Below are 25,342 nucleotides of genomic sequence, written 5' to 3' on the forward strand. Positions count from 1 at the left end.
CTCACAGATGACGTTCAGGATTACAGTGTCCAAGTCCAGTGGCTGGGATCTTCCTCTTCAGAAGAAAAACAGGTGGAAAATCCTGCAGCTGAGCAGCCCAATGAAATCCCCATTTTTTCCAGTGGCCTGAGCAAGACTGGCAAGGAGGGACATTCTTCAGAGTTTGTGTAGAGCTTAAGTCAGTCACTAGGTGACCCTTCTAGACCCGTCAGCAAGAATTTCTGCTGCCTCTGCCTCAGTTCAGCCCACTCCCAGGCAGAAGGGTTAGGGTCAATCATTAACCGCTGCCGGCCCGCACTTCTCCAGAAGGCTGAGAGGCACAGGCTGCCTTGTATATTAAATTCCCTGTCTCTGAGGGAAAGGCACTGCCCAGACCAACCATCACAGCTCTCCCACCCCCAGTTATCCCACAGCTTCGTTCCCACGTTGTAGCAGCAAAGAGGAAACAGTGAGCTAGACCAAAGGCATTGCTGACACTTAGTCACTTTGGCCACCAACCTCCTCCTTCCAGACCCTTGTGGAAAGGTGGATTTTTCTGCAAGCCTCAGCTTTTTTGTTCTAGCCCGGCAGACAGAGAAGCACACAGGCTGTGGGACCTGAATTTTGGTGGGCGTGCTCTTTCTTTTGTCTGCAGGTCAGACATTGCTTCTAAAATCTGTGCGTACAATGGACCAGACGAGTTTTTTTCCTTAGGGTTTGTATGCACAGGGAAGTTTACCAAAATAATTATACCTTATGTTACCCCAGTGTTTCCACCCCATATGAATGTTCTCATTTTGAAAAAAGTGTGTTCAAACAGAGCTATACTGATGTTTTTAGGAGTATGATTATGCCAGTAAATTCTGAGTGGAGACCAGCCTTTAGACACCAATGTTATTTTATAGGGTGAAAAGCATTGTTACAGACAACCATTATCTTCTGATTGCTAGCAATCCCATGTTGACTTATGCTGCTACTTATTTTCACAATCTCACTTTTTCAAACTATTTCAGAGTCATCTTTAATTATTTCAGGACCCAAGATCCTTTTTGCCTGCCTCTCCTCACATCTGAAATGCACAGCTTTCTTCTACAAGCTGAATTTGATGACAATCACAAGTGCAATTTGGAAACCTTGCAGTTCTGAAAATCAAGTGCAGAATTTCATTACATACAAACTCCTTCAGACAGGGCTTGTACAACATGTGGCTCTCCCCACATGCCCAGCAGCAATGCACTTAACAATTTAGGCTCAGCATTATTGTCAATATCTTTTGCAGATGGCAACAGCTTGTGCCATGTGAGACCGAAGGGAAATTTCCTAGCAGACTGCCCTTACGTACAGGCTTAATAGAGACACCTTTAGAAGGACTCTGTCATTAATTAGAATCACGACTCCCCCCAGGATATTGATGCAGGCTGTGCCTGCAATGTGTGCAAAACCACGACTCTCGGAAATCTGTTTGGCAGAGCAAACAAGAGACACGCGGCATCCTGAAATCCTCCACCTGAGGAAAAATCAAGGTTGCCTTCCTTGAGGAGCTTACAAACATCAGCACCCAGCAGCCCGGAAACCTTACAAGAGGAAAAAGCAATAATTTAACAGATCGTTATCTGTATTCCATTACAGACATAAGGCCCATTTAGCTGGGCAGCGTATGCACAAATTAGTAGCTGGCGGCCCTGGTCAAGGGTACGTCTGCTCAGTCACGTTCCCTTGCCAAGGCTTAAGTGATAGTGAGATGGTCCTTGCTAATGCATCTAAATGGCTTCAGGAACCCAGCAGCTTCCAGCTCTCCAGCGGTGCTGAGCTACCATGTGACCATCTGCATCTGACCACGTAGACGTTTCCTGTGATATGGGATGGGTTGTGCTGGCATCTGTGTGCGTGCACAGGCTGTGGTCGCTGCAGACAGAAACGACAAGCAAAGTGGGTTTTTTGGTGTTTGTTTTTTTGTTTGTTTCTGTTTGTTTTTTGGTTTGGCTTTTTTTGAGAGGCAAAGGCTTGCATGTTCTCTCACTGTTGTCTCATTTCCCATTCATCTCCGTCAGTGAACATGGAGCCCTAAGCTACGCATTCAGCTGGTTGCCAGCATTGTGCCCATGCAACCATATCATCCTCAACATATTTCTAGTGAGAGGAGAGGCAGGTCACAGAAAACCTGTTGGGTCAGTTGTCTCTTGCTAAAAATCTTGCGAAACAGAGATCTAAAAAAGGTTTCAGTTACCCAAACTTGCCTGTTTTTTTTTCCAGCTACATTCACTGGCCTCAACAAAAGCTTGTTACTTCTCTCCAAAATCTGACTTCCCAACAGACAGAGGAAGAGTTCTGCTCCTCTAAACGGCACCCACCAAAGCCTACATCAAAGAAAGGACGTTTTTAAGGGTACCAGTAGGAAACACTGAGCAGAATTATTTCAGTCTTACCCCACTCTGTGGCCTGGGATAGGACTGTTTGCCTTCATAACGCTTGAAGGTTAGTGCTGGTGCCTTTTCTTTCAAGATGCAAGTGAGAAGCATTTCTTTCCAGCAGAAGCCTGAAGAAGTGACTCCGGTAAGAAGCTGTTGCATGTTGGGCTCTTCTCAAGAGGGGAGATGCCCTCTGCCTGAGGGTTATCCTGACCGCCAGGCCTAGAGTCTGCTTCGTGGAAGAAAGGGGTGTGCAAACCGTTGTCTTGATCCATCTTGTTGGAAATGTGTCATGCTGCATAAACTAATTCACTGCCAAGCCAGAGATCTGTTTCTGCAGCCTACTAGCTCAGAGGCTTGTGTGAGGGACAGAGTGACTGCTTCAGGCCCTTAGACAGGGCTGAGATGAGTGGTGGAGCTGGGGAATAAAATCAGATTTTAGCCCAAGTTCATATTGCGAATCCTGGGGTTCTTGTATTTGGCCCAGCTGTGTCTTTGCTAAAATAGAGATGGGACCAAAACGAAAGACAAGAAGAGTTGTGAGGGGAGCCCACCACCTCAGCAATAGAAATGACAATAAACAATGGTTATTTCTTCCTTGTTACAGGTTTTGCAGGATGTCCTAATTACCTTGACATTATTAGTGCGGAAGTTGTGCTCCATCCACCCACTAAGTACAGGAAACATGCCCAGTATGTAATTCTATCCTTCACCTCACATGCCTCCAATGAGCTGGAGTCTGAAAGGAAACTGAATAGCCCAGAAAGCTTAACTAGAGACACAAAGAAATTAACCCTTTTATTTTCACTCACTGCCTATTATTTTTTGAAAGCAGAGTTGGTGAGTAGAGCACAGGGCAGTGCCACGGAGAGGTTATTTACTTCCAGGCTTAGAGAAGTTTTAAGTATTAGATCTGCAGATTTCAAGCAATCACCAGGGATGCTGTTGTACAGCCTGTCTCCTTCAGATATCACAGTAAGCATGTGGAAATTCATTATGGCTTATTTGTTATTGAGTATTTATTATCCTGTCACTCAGGTTGAAATGAAGGTTGGAGGCTCATTGTGTCAAACTACAAAACTGGGAACAGAGACATTGCACAGAGCAAGGAGTTTGCAGTCTAATACGTGAAGAAAATATGGAAGAAAAAGAGCTACAGAAGAGGGGTCCACGATCACACAGCTTCAGGCTTGTCTTTATTTCCTAAATACTCAAATTTGCAAGAAATATTAACAGTCGAAAGAGCCCTTGCTATTGTGGACCGATTGTTTCCTCTCCCTGCCCTGGTTGGAGTGGGTGTCTAGCAGAGCAGCAGCTCATGGAGCAGGGATGCCCTTCTTGTTATACTGAAGGGATGGGTACAAACTTAGAGGTATTTGCACAGTGAAAGGGTGATGGAGTCTGGGCAGCTGGTAAAAGAGCTGACACAGACAGGAAAGGGAATATGGAGGGGCATGGTACAAAAGCAGATGAATCGTGTAGGTGCAGATGTGATGTTTGAGCTTTGGAAAGGGAAGCAATAGGAAGATATTCATTTAAGAAAGGGAGGTGACTATACCTCGGCAAGCAGGGAAGCTGTAAGTTCAATACACCAGTCGAGTTGGCTAGTGTGCATTTCAAATGCTGCTCTAATTTGTAGCTATAGGACCACAAGGATTAAATGGAGATAATCCCTTTAGAATGGTTTAATCAGTACAGGTGAGTCAGTTAGCATCTGGATTGTGTAAGTGTAGAAATAATTGTTTAAGTAAGTCATAGCAAAGAGATACGAAGAAATACTGGAGAGTGGAGCAAGATACACTCACAGAAATGTTTATTCCCTATTATAGCCATTTGGTAAGAGGTAAAGACCAAGTCAGAACAATGTTTCGCTGTCTTATTTGCACACCAAATACATGCACACAAGAGTCTCTGCATAAGGAGAAAAGGATTGGCCACTTTTATATTAATGGAATAAAAAAGAGCTTTGCCTTTCACTGTTCGTTCATCCTATATTGTCTGTGAAGGAACAGACAGGTTTATAAATTTGGTGCATATAGCTATGAAGTATCTGTTAAAAAGGCATTGCAGTGCTCTGAAGCTTTCCATCTCTGAGGGGTCTGCAGGGGCGGGAATGCTTTTCATGTGTCACTCCGAGGACTGCTACAGGAGGGACCTGCTACGCAGGAGGTTTGGCTTTTGCTATCATTTGTTCCGTGTTTCCCATTCAGACATAAAAATAGTTCTGCTTGAAATTACCCATCTGGGCTTTGCAATTCAGGACAAAGCCACAAAAAAATCAAGATAGATTCTCCTCCTTTCCCTATTCAATACTGTGTACTTGAAAATTATAGTCAACACTGAAAGCAGATTTTTACTTGCATTTGAATGCTTCCCTGAAATATTTGCCGTAGTGAAGTAGGAAATGCCCCAAAGCAGTATGAATCCTGAGAACTTCAGGTCTGAAAGTGTTATAATTGAGTTATTTGTGGCTTAAAGCTTTTCTCAGGAGCAATTTCACAAAACTAGACATTAGGTTTACATGAAATATTCACTTTGAAACCACGGCTTGGATGGCTTGTGGTGTTATCCTTTGTGGGTGGCTTCTTTGTTTATTTGTTTTTTAAGTGAAAAATAGAAGTTTCTCTTCATCCCACTTGAAAAGATTCATGTTGAAAAATTTGGAACTCAGTATAAAAAATGTAGCATTTTTGAGCTTCTTGAATTCCCTCTGTTATGTTTTCTGTACCTCTGCTGATAATGCAGGTAAGCATGCTTAGAAAAGGGGAAGAAGACGACAACTTGGTTGTATCCATTTTCTGCTGCTTATAAAAATCTCAGCCTTCAGTATTATTTTGAGAAACCTGCAGACTAAGCACCTCCAGATGATTCAGCTGACGAATTTATTTTTGTTTCTGAACTTGTTACTAAGGAAAGAAAAAATGCAGCTTTCTGGTTGCAGACTTTTTTTAAGGACAACTGGCTCTTACTCATTTCATAACATTTTTATTTGCATTTGGGATCAATTGCTTCTGTCATCAGGTGGCCAGTAGAACTGGAATAACAGGCTCCTTTCTGCCAGTTCCTTTTACTAATTTGACAGAAAGAGCTACCGTGAGTCTGTCCTGGAGAAGCACAGGTCGCATTTGTTTTCCTGCTCCTGCCTTCCAGCAAAATGGGAATTGTAGGAAGTGGTGTGAGGAGGTGACACGGCAGCTTTTTGATGGCATTGTGTGAGTGCCCTGGGATCATCCTCTAATTGACACCTCTGGGCTGGTGGAGAATGATGTGATGCAGGAACAGGAGAATGAAGGAGGAATGCAGGAGGTTTTGAAGGCTGATAATGCTCCCATGAAGCCTGGAGACCAGGTGTAATAGGTTTCAACCAGAAACCAGAGAAATAGTATTTTAAAGCCAAGCAAAGAACCAGCCAACCCAGGACTGGTAATTAGCAAAGCTGAACAAGATCAAGGTGCACTGAGGCCCAACTTGCACTACATTTTGAAAGAGACTGGCTTAAATTTCTCCTCTTCACTGTGTGTTTTTGTTCTCTGCTCTTGGCCTTCTTTATTGTGGGGCCTGTTTGAGATGCCAGAACTGAATATGATCTAGTTAGGACATTATAGCATAAGTCCGATGAAATTCCCCACTTCCCTCCCATGATTACTGTTGTGACGTTTATGGCATTGAAGTAAATTGTTATTTTGTTTGACCTTCCTCTGTATTTCCCTGGAACCCAGCACTGGGAGGGAGCCTCTTCGTGCTGGGGGTGGGGAGGGGAAGAAGAGAAGTTAACTTTCCACTGAAGCCATAGAGTGTCAAATCAGTCCAAATTGTTATTAGTCACCTCAGGACCAGATCAACCAGTGGCTGTTTTGGGAATCCACGAGGGATTTTTTTCCAACTCGCCCTCCCCTGCGGTGGTTAAGCCACAACTTGCTCATGGCCACGCACAGCGAGGGCTCAGTGCTGGCTCCTTAAAGCTCAACATGTAAACAAGAACTGCAAGATTTCACTAATTCCTAAACAAAGCTAGATCCTCCCATCCCTCTTCATAGCTGCTAAATGCCTGAAAAGCTTGGGAAAAAACAAACAAACAACAAAACCAAACAAAGAAGAAAAAAAACACCCGCACATAAAAATCCCCAAGCCTTAACATATGTGTTGGTTTATTTACTAGCAATTTACTTCCAGGAAAAAACACTTATGGGCATGCAGAGAGGCCACGCTGGTTCTCCTTGCAGGGGAGGATTCCCTAGTGCTAGATTTTCTCTCTCTCACTGCAAAGTGCTGCCTTATGTGATGGCTTCACCCTATGGATCTCTGAAGGACCAAATCCTGCAAAAGGTGGACAATCCTATTTAATCAGCACTCACGTAGAAGCCTGGCCCTGGCCATTGTGCAGGGTGGGGGCACAGGGTGGTATGTGGTGGTGAGAAACCCACCTTCTCTCTCTGCTGGGGGCTGGACTGCAGAGCATCAGGTTGATCTGCATTGCAGCCCGGTGCTGATGGGTGCATGGGGCTGCACTATTTGGTGCTGGTTTGGGTTAAACTGAGCAGTGTAGAAAAAAAGCCACTACCTCCCTTCAAACTGCTGTCCCTCACCTGACACTCATCACCTCCATGGCGATGAACACCCCATCCCTCCCACAGCCTGGCTGTCACCTTGGACAGCCTGCCCACTTATGTCCTCCACCTGCATGTGGGCAGCTGATAGTGGAGCTAACTGTGTGCTCCTGTGTTTCTCATATTGATCAATTCCTGCCTCATCCCACATCAGCTTTTCCTTTTTTGTCATTGCTCTCCCCACTCATTGTCCACCCTAGTCCCAGCCCTCCATTTATCAATATTCTGCTATTATTAGGTGGCCCAGAAATGCATGTATATTATAGCACTGGTACCATGAGAGCTGCAGGGTGCATTTTTCTGTGTTATTGATGTCCTTCCTCTCTCTGCTGTGAAAACATACTGAGCCATCACCTTCCCACTCTCTGGTGCTTTCAATCTGTAATGTTGGCAGGGCAGAAAGAGCCTTTTTCACCCTGCTCTTGACGGGTCCTCTTTTCTCTGCCATTAGAAGAAGTGATGCTGGTTTAACAGTGATGGTGGTGGAAGCAGAATTGGATTCTCACTTCTGGTTTACAGTGTCTGGGGTGGATCAGACTCAGAGCAGGCTGGGCTGGCTTCTGAGTATACTGGCCTCCAAGCAGGGAACTAGAAATAATTGTGTTTGTGCGCACAGGGTATGTTATAATGCCTGCCCTAAAGGTGATAGAATCCTATAGGGCTCAGGAGTGTGGAAGAGAATTGAGAAGCCTTTATTAAATTGTCACTGAGGTGGAAGTATTTTTAGCATTAGTAGTATTCCTTTTTATATAAATAAAAAGATATAATAACCAGTTTCCTTACTAGTGATTTTAAGGACAGCTGAGATCAAAGTAATTATTTTTAAGTAGAACATATGGTCACTTTTGTGTCTGAGCGCAGTTCCATTGCCAGTTCTGTTTCACCCACTCTGCTGAATTTTGCCCTTAAATTCTCATGCAGTTTGTGCTCACAGTGCCAGTTTGTTGTTAAGACAATTTTGTTGTCAAAAAGTCCCCTTCCAGGCTTATCAAGCTGAGAGGGTTACTCTCATACATGAACTTGGCCACTGGAAGTGGGGTTGGAGGCTGAGGCTTTGCTGCCTGTGCAGGCATCACCAAGCTGGTTGTTTTGTACTTTTCTTTCATCATGCTTTTCTGTTCTGTTCCAGACTATGCCTATGGGAAAAGTATTTGCGCTTGGGGCTTTCTCCAGTGAGGAATGTTCAAAAGAGCTGGTCATACATCTTCAACTGAAAAGCAGAAAATTGCTTTTCAGTTGAGAAGTCCATGGACATAACTCCAAGAAGAGGCTTGACAAAACTTCATACACTTTATAAAATGTGTCTCAGCAAGCTGTTAATCTTTCTTCCTTGTTGCTGTTATACTCTGGCCGTAACCACGCAGGCACATGGATCCCATGTAAATCTGTTCTCTCCTGTGCCAGCACCAGTTCTGGTGCAGCCCAGTGGCCGTGGACACGCAGGGACCACTGCAGGGAAGGCTGAAGCAGGGACCCAGGTAGAGGGCAGGCACTGTCTGTCTTGCTTCAGCTCAGGTATCTGTGGTTTCAAGCGCTTCCCTCAACACAGCCTAAAGGTGTTGCTCTTGCCATGGTGCAAGGCATTTTAGCAATTGCGCATCACCAGAGAGGAAATCTTTTTCCCCCATAATGCTCATCTTTGTTACCTTCTCTCACCACTTACAACAGCTCTGGTTCTTCCTGACTGCTTTGGATGAGCTTGTTAAATTCACTGTGCTACAAAATATCTGCTCATCCCTTTTATTTTATGGTTTTATATATTTTTTATTTTATATTTTTCTGAGCTGGGTGTCTCGCAGGGCTAGCAAGCTGGTTCAACTGGAGCACATGGCTGGGCACTGAGGCTGCAGGAGGCGGCAGCGAGGAGCAAGATCCTTTTTTAGGGGCTCACCCCACGTTGCAGAGCCCCACACAGTGCTCGTCCCCATGCTTCTCTGCAGCTGGGTGAGTGGCTGCTCCCTGCTGCTGCGAGGCTGTGGGTCTCTGCACGAGCCAGGCAAAGACTGACTCCTGGCCCACCGGGGTTAGTTATGCTTTGCAGATCCTCTCCCTGACAGCACGGAGCGAATGTGCAGTGTGTGCTGGTGCCCGCTCCACCAAGTCTGGGGTCTGTGGCCCCTGGAGGGGTCATGGACAGATACAGCCAGCGCTCGGCTCCCCATCAGCCTGTTGTTACTGCTTTTGATCATGGTGGATAAACACTGGCTGTGACACTGTGGACCTCTAAGACTCATAGCTAGCCAAACTAACATCAGTTTTCTCAGATGCATGTGTTGCACTCATCTTTTCTCCTACTTCTATCCCCGCAGCTCTTCAAGCACGTGTGGCTTCTGCAGCCCTCTGGCCTCGTGCTGGGAGCATGTGCTGCAGCTCTGCAGGACTCTGCCTTCCTGCGGGAGCCTCCACATCACGCACAACAGGAACGGAAAGCTGTCACTCAGTCACTGGCTGCAGCAACATGTCTTACTGAGCTGCCTGACTGTGCAGCCAGAAGAGGTTAAACATTAACCCTGCAATAATGTACGTGGGTAACTGACTTTCTGTTGCTTTTGTAAGTGGTGCTGGTGTCACTCAAAGCGACCTGAAGGGGGGCAAGGCAGGGGAAGAGGGAGGAATGGGGTGGGGATGGGCAGGAACGAGAAATGTTTGTGATTTATGACATAAAGAAAAGGGCCTTTGAAGACTGATTTGTGTAAAGGGGGAGATGCTCAATGCATGTTCCTCTGTGAACTCTGCTGAGAGGGATCTATGTATGTTTCCCATGACACTGAAGATATATTTATCTGCTTCATTTTGAGAGCCAAGAGTGTCAAGCCTTTCCTTCACCATTCATGCACTAATCTTCCTCAAAGGACACAGACATGAAGAGAAGACTCTTTTGAACATCCCTGCCTTGCAGGTACCAGGTGACTTCTTATTTCGTTGATGTTTGACTTACTGAAGTGTTAGCAAAGCCATCAGCAATTTCACACAAAAATCAGTTCTCCCCTGAAACTTTGTTCTCACAGGACAGTTCACCTGGCCTAATCTGAAGCAGAGACCTACCTGTACTTCTGTGACCTTGTTGATGCTGTGCTGATCTGTGTGTATCAGGCCACAGAGCCAGACTTTTCTGTGGCTCAGAGGCTCTAGGATTCTTCCGCAGCCGCTTGGCTGCCACAGGGGAGCTAGAGGAGGCACACTGGAGAACCACCAGAATTCAGGTGATTTTAATTTAGTTTTCCTGTCTGCAGTCACCGTGCAAAACAGGCAGGGTTCAGTCCCAGGTTCTGCTCCCTACAGCCAACCAGGTAAACTGGGCTTGACTGGGAACACACCCTCACCAGCTCAGAGGTTTCTCTTGTGAGTGTGACCAGAACCACGGATTTTGAGTCAGAATATGACTTAACTGTGCAGTGGAGAAATATCGCCAGGGCAGCTTCTTGGGATGTCGTCATAAGTCTTCAGCTATGGAAAAACAGGGTGATGAGACCTGAATTTCTAGTGTTAAAATTGGAGAAGAAACATATTGCCGGTTGTTGTTTTTTTTTTTTTTAGTTCATCAGAAACAAGTCACCTTTGAAGGTCACCTTTTAAGAATTCCTTGGCTGTTGCTGGCTAGACAGCATGTGAGAAGCAATACTGCTTTTGTGAAAATAGTTCTGTAGAAAGGGAGCACTTTTTTCACATTACAAAAAAAAAAAAGCCCCTATGCTGAAAGGTCTGATTATGCTGGACCAAGCACAGAATCTTTTACAGACGTATTAATTGCCTGCACTGTTTATGTAGTCACACATTACACCTGCTATTTCCTATAGGAGACTAACACCAGTCATGTTTTCCATCTCAAGCTGGATATGAAGCTGAAATACCACACAGAAAAGGAATTTGCAAGGAACAGGCCTGAGCTGTGTTAAATTGATGACTTAAAAAGAGAAATGCCACCCAGGAAAACTGGATGATGGAATTTGCCTCCCTTCAATTAAAAAGTCATCCTTTCCTGTTGTTCAGTGAGCACTGGGCTTTCCAAGTTCACCAGTTTTTCCTGGGATGAAATGACTCATGAACCTGATAGGAAAATGCACCTGTTTTTAGCCAGAGGTTAAAGCAGCTCTCCAGTTACCGGAGTAAACAAAGGGTTTATTTCTGTCCTTAGCAGTTACCCTGCAAAGTCCAGGAACACAGGATGGCTGGCAGGAGCAATTATGTTTGAGCCAAGTTTGCTGAAGTCAGCAGAAGGTCTGTGAAATCCATGGTAAGATACTCGCAGATGCCAGTGGGATTTGGCCCATGTCTTTTGCTAGAGGGAAAACAGGAAAGAAAAGTTGGTGCAGTGATTGTGCTGGCTGCTGAGGACTCCAAGGGACTGGAAGGTGTCTGCCATGATGTGGGACACGTATTCTCTGGCCCAGAGCTGTCCATCTGTACTCTTGGCAGAAGCTGTCAGTCACAGAGATGTGATGGGTATATATACATTCGAGACCACGAGAATAATCAGAGACCGCAGTAATGGCACGAAAGTGGCTAAAATATTTGGAAATGAGAGTGTTGGAGGTATTCGTATCATGGAAGCTGAGAGGTTCAGCTATCTGGGAGACATTTATTAATCCCAGCATGAGAAATGAGATGTGTTTGATGTTCACTGCAGAGTGCTGAAAAGTGCAAACACAACACCAGCTTATTTCAGGTCAGCACTCAAGATGGTATAAAGACAAGATGGGTTTTAGCCTTTTTTTAACTACATTTAATTACATGCATGAGCTTCAAAGTGCCTAAGGCCTAATGGATGGTGACCTAAGGTCTGATTGAAAAAGCAACAACAATCTAAACCTTAGGCTTGTTTGTTAGACTGTATAGCAAGGCTGGACCATGTGATGTTCCAGGGAGGGATGTTAGGAAGAAAGCAGCCATCTCATCCAAAGCATTTGCCAAGATTTTCAGCTTCACTTAGAAGAATCTGAACACCAACCTCGCATGCCCTCCATACCAGTGTGGCTCAGGAGCTTGACTGGGACATACAGGAGACAGTATTTCCAACCATGCCTCCCTGAAAAGTCTCTAGTGCCCTCAGACAGAGCATGCTGACACTTGGGTGAAGAAAAGGAACACCTGAAATTTTGGTTTGGAAGATCCATGTGGCTAGGAAATTCCAAATAACCAAATTTAAGGAAAAGAGGCCATCATCAAAGGCTTGTTATCTTCGTGTGATTTTGTTTTAATTAGTGTTAGCATGTCAGATATTGTGACAGTCATCTGTTTGTATTTCTGGCTGTGCTTGGTTTCAGAGAATCCTATTCTTGGGTCTGGATAAAATATGAAGTCTGTCTTTCTTCTGAAGATAGCACAAGGTGGTTCCCAATGAAGTCTTGGAGAGCTACCACTAGGGAAATAGAAATGATGATTAAAAATCTGCTGATGGAACTAAGACCTGCCAAGACATGGCTAAATGTAATTGCTTGTGCTAGATGTTTATGAGAAAACTGCAAGTTTTGAAATTGCTTAATTGTTTGATAAGCAGAAATGCTCAGAAATCAAAAGGATACAACTTTAGTATGCCACTACTTTAAATGACTGCAGCATGATTTTGTCCATCACAGGAAGTCTGTGCCATGTTGATTCACAGCCTGATCTAGCTCAGATGAAACAGGCCGGTGTAACAAATCACCAGCTGGAATGTTTTGAGTTTCCAGTGCCTGTGCAGTGCTTGGCATCCACACAGAGCAGCCACCCCAGGTGCTCCCACTTTGAAGATGATCAGCTCCAGACCCTCACTTTCATCTTGGTCACATATCCAATTGAAACGACCTTGACGTAACTGGGCCTGTTTCACATTTAAAAGATAACTGCTTAAAAGCTGTTTAAATAGTTTGTGTGTGCATCTAAGAATCTCAAAGCCTTGGCCATATTAATTAATTTTTGAAACAACCTCATGAGGTGGGTGTTATCCTAATTTATCAAGAAGTTCAATGAGGAATGGAGAGTTAATGTTTTGCTGTGTCAGTTCTGTATCAGATAAAGGAAAGCAGCCCTTACCAGCCCCTATGAACCACCTCAGTGGGCTGACTGACATCCACCTGCTTTGTCTCTGAACCATACAGCTCAGAAATGTCATATTCGCATCCTCAACACGTTGTCCCTCCTTGCCTGCTGAGTGCTACGCAGACACAGCCTGGCAAGGCAATGTGATGGGCTGTGCTGGCTCTGTGCTTGGCGGGGTGAGATTTTTTGGCTCCTGCATGCAGCAATGGACCCAGGTATGCTTATGGCATAATGCTGGGGTTCCTCCAACACATGCCCATTTTCTGGCAAGGAGGAGACAAGGGAAAATACTTATATTAATGTCCAAGGTTTCAGCCCCTCTCACAGTTCCTTTATAATGTCTTTTTCTTGTTGTGTGCTGGGCTGAGCTTCCAGATGGTAGCTTCTGCCTCTCTACTGCCCATTCTTGAAAGTCCCTGGTCAAACTTCTCCTTGGGAAAGCTGGTAGTTTGTAACACTGAGGCAGAGCGTTCCTGGCTCTGGAGGGTATCCCTGCTATCTGGGATCCCAGTCTGTATGCCCTTACCCTTGGTGACTCACCTGGGTCTGCCTTCCCTGCCTGAGCCAGCTCACCATGGGATCAGCGCTGATGCAAGAAATGGGGCAGGAGACCCCAACCAAGGAGAAGGGAGAAGTCACAGAGACCTCAGCCTGGTCCTGTTGAAGGTGTCATGGAGCTGCCCCTTAAGACTGATCCTCCTTAAAGAGTAATCCAGTGCGGGAGTTCCACTGAGAACACCCAACACAACAAATTTGTTTTAATTTTCTACTATGGCCTGTCTCTCTCAAGTGCTCCTTTTACATACAGATCATCCGTGGACCACATGAACTCTGGCAGTCTTCTGCTTTTGCTGTGCTTGAAAAAATCTTATCATTCACTTTTGTGCCTTTAACAAGTTGCTTCTGATTTTTTTGTACTTTATTGCAGTTTCACATGCGCTCTGTCAGACTTTGTGTTTTTTTCCATCTTCCTTAACTCCCTATTTTTTTAAGAATTTATTTTTACATCTGAGAAGTTTTGCGTGCTCGATCATGTTGGCTTACTTTTTCTTTGAATACTTTTTTATTTGATACTGAGCCTGTTATCATCTGAACCTGAACCTTATATCATCTACAAGTGCTTTACTGTTTTTAGCTGCTGACATCAACAAATTTCTTCACTTTTATGTGGTTCCGCTTTTTAAAGGTAAACTTTTAATTTGGTACATTCAGCCTATGTTGATCTTCTGAGAACTTGAGTCACTTACTTATCTTTCCCTCCCTGGCATGAACTGTTCTGACATTTATACTGTTTAAAACTGGTATAATACTGCTTTACTAATTAGTTCTTTCTAGAAATTTTCCCAGATAAGCATGTTGCCAATATATTTTTTTAAAGCCAGGCATTCTAGTTCATCCTCCTTTATTTTATTTTCAGATCACTGCCATTTGTACAGAAGTAGTTTTAAATGTGGTCCTGAGCTAGCTACCTATTTTTGTGTGGTTTGTGTGTGTGCGTGCACCTTACTTAATTGGGGCTTCATTTGTAGACACGGATCTTCTGTTTTTCGCTTACCTCCATTGCCTTCTGTCCTATCCTTTTTTCTTAACAGAGAGAACTGAGAGCTTGAACTGAACTGTGTGTTCTTCCATACCTCTCCCTTATCCCCAGTCTTCAATTGAAAACTCTCCTGTAACTCTAACTTCATGAACTCCCAGCTTCCTTTTGTCTTGTTGACATAGATCTCATTTTTTCCTACATAGGCTCCACTTTTCTACATAACTTTTCCCTTTTCTAATAAACACGTGAACATCTGTAACAATTGCATTGCAAACTTCAAACATTTATTTTGCATACATGGAACTATTTAATATCACTTATCATTCATCTCCAGGGTTTGAAGCGCTCTCCCTTGCCTGCCCACTTGTGCTCTTCCCTTTGCCTCAGTTAATGGCACTATCAGTCATGCTGGAAAGTTACACCCAACCAGTATTAGGAAATGCTCCCTGGTGCCTCGTAAATCCCTGGTGCCACCAGTAATAGCTGAGGAGGAGGAGGCAGAGGAGGTGAAGGAGGAAGCGTTCCAACCATATGGACTCTCAGGCAAGTGAAATGAAACTGGGTAGGTCACACACGCTGCTTATCATGGTCACATTAGCTCATGGTGAAATCTTGCCCACTCAACATCGGCTGGGAATGTTGCTATTTGCTGTTCCTGTGGGAATTTTGTGCTACTTGGAGATTTCAGCCTCACGCTGCATTTTGACAGTACCTCTGAGACAATCGAGCAGCCCTCTGCCCCAGCTGCACTTTTCTTCCCATCCCTCCTTGGTGCCGGCACGGATACTCATCCCACCCATGGACAGCAAAGAACAAGGTACCACAGCAGCCTTGCTGTGTTGTTAAACCACATCTCTTGCACACTGAGTGTGAGACACAGGGGCTTCGGTACACACAGGCTTTGAATTTACAGTGTTTTCCTGTCCTGTAGATAGTTTCCTGTTGTAATGCACAGTGGCCGATCAAAATTGGGGTGCACTATCTCGGCAAACAAGGCGAGTGCAGGCTGAGGGACATGATATCTACACAAGGAGAACAAGTGTGAGATATCTCCTGTTTCCCTCTCTAGGTGCTCCCCAAAGCTCGGCGCTGCATCTTGCTACCGTGTCAGGCTCCCTCTGATCCGTGACCACAACTCTGTGCGTCAGATGTCACTCCAGGGCAGCACAGCTCTTTCCCAGGAGATAAGTGGTGGGGGTTTTTTGCCTACACAACAGCTCTCCTGAGCTTTCCCATGCTGGGAGGGAGGGTGGGAGGGAGGAGATCCGGCTTCCTCCCTGTCCGAGCGCCAGCACCGTGGGCCTGCCATGGCACTGCTGGGAACATCCAGGGGCATTATGTAATTTGCAGAGGCGGTTTTTCATGCAGCCTGGCAGAGCAGCGTCTGATAATGGCTCTCCCTTTGTTTGTGGCACACAATCGAGCTCATGATCTTCTCTCCAGCACAGGCAGCCCACGGTGTTATGTCCTGTACTGCTGAGATGACGAGCGTGGGGCTGTGCACAGGACAGGGAGCCCTGCAGCGCTTTCAGCAGTGAATCACCTACCCTGAGTGCTAGTTAGGCACAAATCATTAATGGTCTAAAAGGGCTGGTATAAGCTAGCTTGGCTCCAGTGGAAGTGCGGATTATGTCTTTTTCAGGAGGCATGGGAAGCCCTTCTTAACTCTGTTTTTAAACTTCTCGACTTTGGCTTCTGAGTAATGCCACTGATTTAATTTTCCAAAGGTCGCAGGGGAATTCTCTTTTGCCATCTCCAAAGGGCATGACAAATGTTCCTCTAACAATGCAATGAATTGTTCAACACAATGCACTTAGCAATTACCTTGCCATAAAGGTATTTACAGCAGGTACAGTAAGGTAAACCAGTTAGGTCCCTATTCTTTTTCAAAGGGGAAAGAAAAATAAAAAAGGGAAAAGCTGTAGCTGTTTCATGGTGAGTTTGGGGGATAAATATAATTTTATCTCTTCAGTGAATGCTTTCATGGGTCTTATTCTATTTATAGTCTACCCCTTTTAGAGATCAGAAAACATATTCACCTCTGTATTCTGTATTGCATCTCAGTTTGAAGTTGTCCATAACATATTAATTTAGCACCTTTTCTGAATGCTCCTTCCCAGGTCCTCTTTATTTACAGGACCCTGTGCTATTTTATTTCCCCCAGTATCATTCTGCCTCCTACATACTGCTCTTTCACATACTGGACCTAAATTAGCTTCTAACATGGTGGGCAAAGGAGTCAGGCGTGCAAGAAATTAGAAGCAAAAACTCTACAGCATGTTCCTAAATGCAAATCTGTCACCAACACAAATCTAGATCTTTTTGGCAGGAGCACCAGCACCAGCAGCAGAGTGCTTGCTGGCCTGTGGGTCAGAAATGTGGTGTCACTGCAAATCTGCTTCAGCAAGTGTGTGCCTGGCTCCTTGGCCTCTTCAACTTGGCAGTCGTTTCTTCACATTTTTGTCTGAGAAACTGATGTGGGAGTGAACAATGGAAACCAAACTAACCATCCAGCCCTCAAGCTGGTCCCAGTACACCCTGGTGTCCAGGCATGTGTGTGCTGGGCGAGGTGAGGGAGAGATTTCATCATTCTGGCATGTGCGTAAGTAGAGGCCAGTGCAATCAACCCAGTTTTTTTCACCATAAATATGAGAACAGAGACACAGCACTATTTGATGTAAAGGCTGTCTGTGGCTATGTAATGGACAGGTGACCATATCTACTTTTGCTGCAGAAAAGGAGGCAGTGTAACAGTTCTCTGGAGTGAGTATGCCAGGAGAGTGCCTAGAGCCCCAGGCCAGAGACAGCATGTTCATGCAGGATTTCCAGCTTACGTTTGAAAGTCTGGGTGACCTCTAACACTCCTGCTATGCCTGTGGAAGCAAAGTTCCCCACTCAGAACTGTCTTTGGTTCACACACCACTAGTAAGAGGGGAGATGTTGTAGGTAAAGCATTGAGAAATGGGCGTGAAGGAGAAGGGGTCTGTGGCTCTGCCACCAAGTTTTTGTGCAATCTTGTGCAAATCACTTCTCACATCTGTGCATCCATTTCCAGTCTGTGATGTGAAAATAGCAATACTTCATCTCACCCATACAATGTCCTAAATGAAAAAATATTCTGAGGAAAAACTACCTGTTCCCATGTCAATATACAGAGTCTAGCATCATAGGGCACTTTTTCTCCTACCTGTTTCCTCGTGTTGCATCTGGGCTTTGTCATGACTGTCACGTGGGGTAAACTGTTACATCTTTGTGTTACGTGCATTTGTGTCCAGCCTCAAAACGTTATTTCATTCCCTGAGGTGTGTCCTGTTATCAGGCAAATGAAATGTCCCAGTCCCCTGGTAATTACTCATTAGGTAAGATTTAATGTGTGTGTGCGTGCAGGACTGGCAGCTACAAGTGGATCCCACAGGAGAGGTCTGTGAGCCAAGCTTCTGTCAGCTTTAGGGTAGGGATGGGTGAGTAACTGCAGTAAAAATAACAAAATGGTAAGATCAGTAGCAGTTTGCACAAAACTTAACCCAAAACCTTTTATTTTCATCATGAAGCCAAATTCACCATTCAGATCAGAAGGCTGTGAGACCTGGATCAGATTTTCACCCACATCTAGAACAAATCACAGATCTGGACTAAGGCAAAGCAATGCTTGGGACCCAAATCCAGCTGCCACCTGTGACTGTTCATTCTAATGATGTTTTCCTGAGGTCTGGAAAATATTTTTAGCTTCTTATGTTTCTTGTTCCCTGTTTGGTACCAGGATTACTATTTTCCTCTTCAGAAGATGGCCTCTGCAATGTTTTCTAGCAGCCTTGGTCACACCAGTTTTGACAGGAGAGCATCTGAAAGCCCGTGTGAATATAGGCACAAGCAAAAGAACAGCACACAAACCCATGGTGGACATTATACCAAAGAAATCAAGTGAGTCGAAAAATATTATTTGTCTGATGATTAAGAGTGGGGGATTGATGAGATACACAAATCTTGGGTAAAAACCTTGTTCCCCTGGGAGTCCAGGCCTATGATTGGACTGGTTGATGTCCAGCCGTTGTAAGCTGGTCAGTGTAAGAATTTGATACTGGTGGGATGGGCTGGACTTTGAGACTTATGTAAAATGAGTCTGGTATAGTACCAGTGTGGAAAATTGCTGCTTGGGACTTATGGGGAGCTAGCTTTTCTTGCAGGCTCCAGTGGTGAAGACATGATGAAGGTGAAGAGTACTGGTGACATTACAGCTCTTGGGGCTCCGGAAATTCTGCCCCTTTGGCTTTTCCTGGTTTACACCATCTTATCTTTTCTCTGTCTCTGTAGTTCACCCACATAATTACATAAGAGATCACCAGCTAAAACTGCATCTGCCTCCCTAATAGGTGGCTCATTATCTGGGGAGGGAAACAGAAAGGGCAAAAGCTTTTATGTGCCAGCAGCACTGCTGAGATGTTCATGTGCAGTACAGGAGGAGGAAAGGGCGTAACCCGTCTGTCCTAATTTATAGCCGGATGGGCTGAAAGATTCAAGGTGTGATGAAGGTCAGTGTGGCCGGGAATGGGCTGGAGGCAGAGCGAGGTTACTGTCTTGACAGAAAAGCAATTAATTCTCCGACAAAGTCCCTCTCTCACACAGCAGAACAGAGTGAGGCAGTTCTCTATTTAAAAGTACTCCCACGGCTTTGATCTTTTCCTCTTTTCTGGGAATGTAAGCTTTGCAAAGAGGGTCTGGCCTCGCCTGGGATGATGTATTGGGCCATGTGGCACTGGCCTTGCAAAGCGGTGTAGGCAGGCCTGCTGTTCTCCAGGCTGCGTCATTCTGGAAAAGTCTCCTAATGTTCTGGTTACTGCAGTAATGGCAACAGCCGCTGCAGCACCAGGTGCCCTGCCTGCTCGGAAATGCCGTGAGATCACTTCTCCTGACAATGGTTTTTTGACCAGTTTCAGCCACACACAGGATATTTAGTTATGAGTGAAAACAAAAATCCAAATGAGAGGGAACAAGGTCTTCCCCCAAAACTCCGTCTCCAAAGACCTTGAAATGTGCAACTATGTAACCATACTAGCCTGAAAGCAACCCTTTAGCCCTGCACACTCTCTAGTGTCAGATATACACCATTCTGATGAGTATATTGTGGCAGCCATCTGTAGACAGGTTTTCCTTTTATCAGTGTTTAAAATCAACAGTGGTTCTGAACTCAGGACGGAGCTGTACTTGTGCCAGGTATGAGGCTGGGTTTCAGCAGAGTTTGTGGCAGATATGCACTGATCTACCCGGACAGTGCTGGGTTTTGTGCTGCTGCCTATGCTGGCAGGGGACCAAAACGTTACTGTGGGCTCCCCCAACCGTAAAAATCCATGAAGTTTTGCAGCCATAGTTTCATTTCATTTCATCATCTGACTAACCTTCTTCTTACTTGATTTGATTTCCTCTATAAGTTTCCCGCACAGAAAGTCTAAGATTCCAAGTTGCGTTTTGAGAAAGTCTTAAAATTAACTTCTGCATTTACGTGAGCTGACCCTGGGTTTTGGTAATAAAATGTGCCTGGGGCAGGAGGAGGGGAAAAGAGAAGACTTCTCAGTAGGGGGTGAGTGCTGATGACTTTAACAAAGTCACAGTGTAATATGCTGTTCTGCTGACTTCTGTCTTCTTTAATTGCCTTCTGAATCCCCAGAAGCTGAACCGTGCCTCACCAGCTCATTATGTCTCCCGAGTTTGTTCTTCTCAACAAATAGGTGCTTTCCCTGCAGTCTCTGGAGGCTCTTTGTTGCTGCTCTGATACATCAGATGTGTTTGTTTTGCACATTGATGTTTGTTTTCTGCATTGCTTGTATTTTCCAATTCCTTGGAGTTGTGAGGATGCTGCTGAATTGCCGGAATCACTGTAGGATGCTGACTTGAGGTTACTGTCAATGGTCTCATTATGTTAACGAGGGATATTTTAAGAAATACAAAACATGTGGCATTTACTTTCCTGGGAGAGGGAGGGAAGCGAGAGAATGTGTGTGGTCGAATGGACTTAACCTGCAGGTTTTTGTTACGTTCCCCCTGCTGTTCAGTTAGAAGTAACTGACTGGCTCATTCCTCATTGTTTGCTCACCAGGGCAATGATGGCTTCTGATTTATATTTCCAGGCTGCCCACAGTGTGCTTTGCTGAGCCATGCAGGCAAGGCAATGCAACCCTTCCTCCTGAGGAGATCCCCATCCTCACCCTAGGTACCTGAAGTGGGCATGGCCTTTACAGATACAGCAATGGGACATGCAACATCACAGCATCTTCATGCAGACATAAGTCAGGGCTGCTGTGGTCCTTTTCCTTCCTTCGAGACAGTACTTGCACTGGTGTGGCTGGAAAGTGAATCACTTCAGACAACTGGACTGGGATAGAAGTGATGCTATGAGGAAAAAATTAATTCATTAATGAGGAAAAAAGTAATTAATTCCCTATACACTTGTCTTCTGGAAGAACAAGGCTAGGAGTGGCCAGGGCTAAGGAGAAGATGGCACCCTAGTCTCCTCTGCTCAGATGGGCTCTCTCCCTACAGGTATTCTCGAGGGAGAATCTCAAAAGGAAGGATAATGCCTGCAAATCTTCTATCTTAAATGAAAGGGAGACCTTTGCACAGCCTACACCTCTGAATCAAAGGGAGCAAGTTGGTTCCCTTCCTCCCTGTTGTCAGGCTGTTGGGAAGTAGTTGGTATAGCACTTAGCAGAGGAAATGTGGCCCTTTCCTTAAGCTTGTCTGCTCAGTGGTGGTGTGTAAACACAGATCAATAAGGTGACACAAATCTTATCTTATTACCAGCATTCAGCAGCAAATGAAGCACCCTTAAGCTTAGCATATTATAATTTCATGCATTTGCAATTAAAGACTTAGATAAGATTAATTACTTTCAAGGTAACTCTTTACAATTGTCTCCTTGTAATGGAGTTTGTAACCAATCCAGTGGGGCTTTGTTGGCTTTGTCACTAAGAGGAATCACAGGCAATTTAACAATTGGTTAGAAAAGGTTTATTTAACAGACCTTGTGCTTCTTCTTTCAAATTTCCCTTAAGAGAAAAGTAACTCCCTAGCAAAGAGCACATCCAACACTGATTGTGAACTTGATAGAGAACTGTCTAGAGCTAGGGTTATTTATATTTGTTGCTCCAAGTATAAATATTTTAGGCACCCTGTTCTTCCAAAGACCCTGAGTAGATGAAATGTAGCAATATCACAACAAAAAAGAGCTGTACATGCTGGATGCAGTGATTCCACATTCCAGTACCTATCTGACAGCTTTTTTACGTACAAAATGCTGAGACAAGGAGAAAGAAAGGAGACTTTAAATTCTACCACAAAACCTCAGCTGTGTATTTATTCATTTGTTCCTCTGCCTTATACACAGATGAAAGAGACAACTGACTCCGACAAAAATGCTGGCCCCAAAACTGATGGAGGGACTGCAAAGCAAACCCCAGTGTGCTGCAAGGCACAGCATGCAGGCAGAGCTGGGTGGGATTTCCCTGGAGGAGATGCCGCTGCCTGAGAAAGAGCCCCGTGAATCCTGCTCGGGCAAAGTGCTGATCTTGGTACAAGAAGAAGTGGACAGGCTCTCTGGTCTGCTATCACCTGTATATCTCAACCACAGCTTGACCAGAACAGCTACATGAATTTCATGGTTGTGCCTGGACTAGGAAGCATTATCTTTAGAGGTGCGTGCTAATTTATACCACGTGAGACAATAACTTCTGGTTTTCTTTCCCAAGGCAGCATGCGGGGAAGTTGATTAGTACTGACTGTAACACCACTCACTGTGCTTGGCAGTTAAAGCACAAGCAATAAAAAGCCCTTAGGTACACCCTCCAAAATCAACAAAAAGCCAAGGTCTTCAGGTGAGCTGGTTTTGATGGGTGGCCTGTTTCTGAATTTTGAGGCTTCCTGCTGCCCACATTTTTCAGTCCTGTGAACTAGAAACCTCTGCTTTTACTCTTGAAGGTCTTAGGTATTGCTCTGACTCCCAAGAAGACGGGCTCCCTAGAAAACACCTTATATCACAAGATCTGTGGCAGAAGACTTTTTAAACTACTGAATTGTAATGCAAAAAACCCCACAGGAGTAAGGTGGGAAATGTGCAACTCTCCTGCAATCCTTTCCCATTTTCTAGCAAGCTCTCATTTTCTCCCTAGTTACAAGATCACGAAGCAGTTGTCTTCTCATTTCTGAAATATCAGCAAACCCTCCTCCGCAAAACTGAAAATGTTTTGAATAATAAATTGAAGGGTGAGAGTTTTCAAGCTTGGCTGGGGGAGCAAAACAACTCTTCCCCACTACGATGAAAAGGTACTGGATCTTTATATCACTTGTGCAGCCCTACTTGGAACATCGTAGCAGAGGACCTCTGCTGTGAATGCTGGCCATGCACAGACAGAGAAGGATCTCCTTCAAAAACAAAGAGCTCATGAGCAGGTCTTCTGTGCGTATCTGACTGCAGCTTGTTCAAATGAAGTCATTCACTTTAGTTAACAGCTCTGCCCAAGAGGCAGCTGTAGGACTGATCTATAATGAGACTTTGTAATGCATTGGCAGAGTTGTTTTACTGCAGGTTTGATTAGGCAGGGAGTACTCACATCACAGCTTCCCATTGAATGAGGTGTTTATCTCCTGCCTGAGGATTAGCACAGCGCTGTACCACAAAGTCTGGTATAGCAGAGTAAGTGGTTTAGTGTAATCCTCCTGAGAAGGATTGCTGTCCTGAAGGAATTCCTGGGAAGGTTCTTTGCCTGTACCAGGCTTTTAGAAGACTGGTTTTTGGAGGGCTTTTTGCAGTTTGTGCTGCTTTTCCCTGATGCAGTCTTTCTGCAAGTTGTCTGGGCAGTGGTTGGGTCAGCAAGGATGATCACAGAGCTTAGAGACAATTGGTATTGCTGTACGAAGATGCTACTGAGTCATCAGATGATCAAAGTAAGACTGACAAGTAGGCACCCCAATCAGGCTTCAAGCAGGGTCCTGCCTGGACAATTGTGTTTGCTGTTCATGTCTGGCACAAACAGATGTTGATCCTCAGCATACTCTTGTTTTACATGAAGGTAGCTTCAGAATAGCAAATCCTGTTCAGCACTGCTCCAGGAGTAAGTGCCACCATTGCACTGTCCAGGCACTTGGAAATCTCCTTCCTGACGTTCAAAATAAAGAGCAAACAGAAGCTCTTCAAAGTCACAGCAATTTACATCTTATATCACAGAATCATGGAATAGTTTGGGTTGGAAGGGATATCCTCTCTTCTCATTTTGTTATTAGCCACTTGGTGAAATTTTCTGGTCTGGGCTATGTAGGAAATATGGTCCCAGTTCACACTTCTCAAGTGCAGGAGTTGCCTTTGGAATACTTTGTTTAGTTAACTTCATTCAACGGGAAAGCAAGCAGTATCAAGCAGTCTTAAAGTGACATTTCTAGATTAAGAAGGTCATATGCAATGACAAAAATGTATGGTCCTACACAACAAAAAAATAGAAATTATGATACCTGCAAGAGGAGCCTTGATGGTGAGCGAGATTTTAAGCAGTCCAAATATAAAGCGTATCCTTGGGTCCTTGGCAAGGATGCAAACTTCTCTCCCACACAACCTCAGTCACTCTTGAAAAGCCAAATTCTGGAATTTTAAAAGGCAAAAATATTACAGCAATAGCAACAACAAACATGAAAAGCAGATGTTAAATGATTGCTAATGATCTTATCAATGTGTTGTGTAATTGGGAGGAAGAGGAGGGAGAAAGAAGAAATCTACATTCTTCAGATTTATTTTTTAATTATTCAACAATTATTGATGAGACTAAAGCAAACTAAGACTAGGGTTTTGCAGAGAGGTTTCAACTTTATAATGGAGAAGGCATTTGTGGTGTTTGGGGGAGGAGCACCAATACAAATCCTGCAATACAAGGGAAGCCAACATAAGAATCAAGTACTAAAATGCTGTGGGAAGAGATTTTGCCTGGACAGCCAATTTTAGCTTTTTTTTTCAGAACCCAAATGCCTGGAGGCACCTACAGCAGTTGCAGTGTAGACTGGGGGGTGTCCCAGCGTGGTACCCATGGGGTGGTCACACGCCCAGGCTGCACCACTGATGCTTCAGTGCAGGTACATGCGCTGTGCTCTGCCAGGGCCAGCAGAGAGGTGACAACCATGTGAACATGTTGCAGTGGCTGCAGATGTTTAGCTCTCCTATTCAGAAATTACCCCCACAATTGGTGCTTCCCCTCTGCCAACGCCGCAACACAGATCCCACCCATGTGTGCAGCACTCCTTTGGCTGCTGGAGCAAGCTGTGAAAAGCACCGGGCCTGATCAGTCGTTTAACTGTTGGTCATTAACTTTGTCCTGCAGTCCAGGTCTTGATTCAACTGAACTTTGAAGAGATTTGGCCCTTCTTGTACCATGGCTTATTTTGCTATTAAAAGTAATTTTAATCTCTAATTTGTGATTCTTTTTACTGCTGTCAGTCTCTGGTCTTCTATACGTCACTGCATTACCTGAACAGTGGCTAATCTGAACATCTTTAGCTTTGCCTCATGCCTGAGAGATATTTGAGTCCCTTTCACCCCATTGGGTAGCTTGGAAACTGAAGGCACAGACAGATTGTTTTAGAAATAAGCTGGGCGTTAACTAGAGCTGTGGGTTTCGATCCCTGCTTGACCACGGACATGTTGCATCACTTCACTTACATCTGTGTGTTTGATTTTTAATTTGGTCATAAGTGCCTACACAGAGTTCAAGGTACCAGACTCTCACTGAGTTAATCTAAGGACCTAGTTAATCTAAGGA

At 44.6% G+C, this 25,342-nt stretch overlaps 2 long non-coding RNA genes across 7 annotated transcripts in view; both read left to right on the forward strand.

Moving 5' to 3' along the window:
• Positions 1 to 9,340, forward strand: part of LOC139828567 (uncharacterized) — a 31,846-nt gene extending 22,506 nt beyond the window's left edge. The window contains exons 3-4 of the long non-coding RNA XR_011740332.1: positions 2,233 to 2,532; positions 3,426 to 9,340. This is a non-coding gene — a long non-coding RNA (uncharacterized lncRNA). The remainder of the gene's footprint in view (positions 1 to 2,232; positions 2,533 to 3,425) is intronic.
• Positions 9,341 to 9,345: 5 nt separating this feature from the next.
• LOC139828566 (uncharacterized) lies at positions 9,346 to 24,953 on the forward strand. 6 transcript variants are annotated; one of them, XR_011740330.1, is made up of 7 exons: positions 9,346 to 9,514; positions 9,793 to 9,893; positions 10,003 to 10,197; positions 11,130 to 11,228; positions 14,887 to 15,743; positions 18,313 to 18,473; positions 21,931 to 24,953. It is a non-coding gene; the product is annotated as an uncharacterized lncRNA (long non-coding RNA). The 6 variants fall into 6 exon arrangements; XR_011740331.1 differs by having other exon boundaries at positions 9,346 to 9,893; positions 9,976 to 10,197; XR_011740326.1 differs by having other exon boundaries at positions 9,346 to 9,893.
• Positions 24,954 to 25,342: the final 389 nt, after the last annotated feature.

Source organism: Patagioenas fasciata, chromosome 8, assembly GCF_037038585.1.
Source record: "Patagioenas fasciata isolate bPatFas1 chromosome 8, bPatFas1.hap1, whole genome shotgun sequence".
Lineage (NCBI taxonomy): Eukaryota > Metazoa > Chordata > Aves > Columbiformes > Columbidae > Patagioenas > Patagioenas fasciata.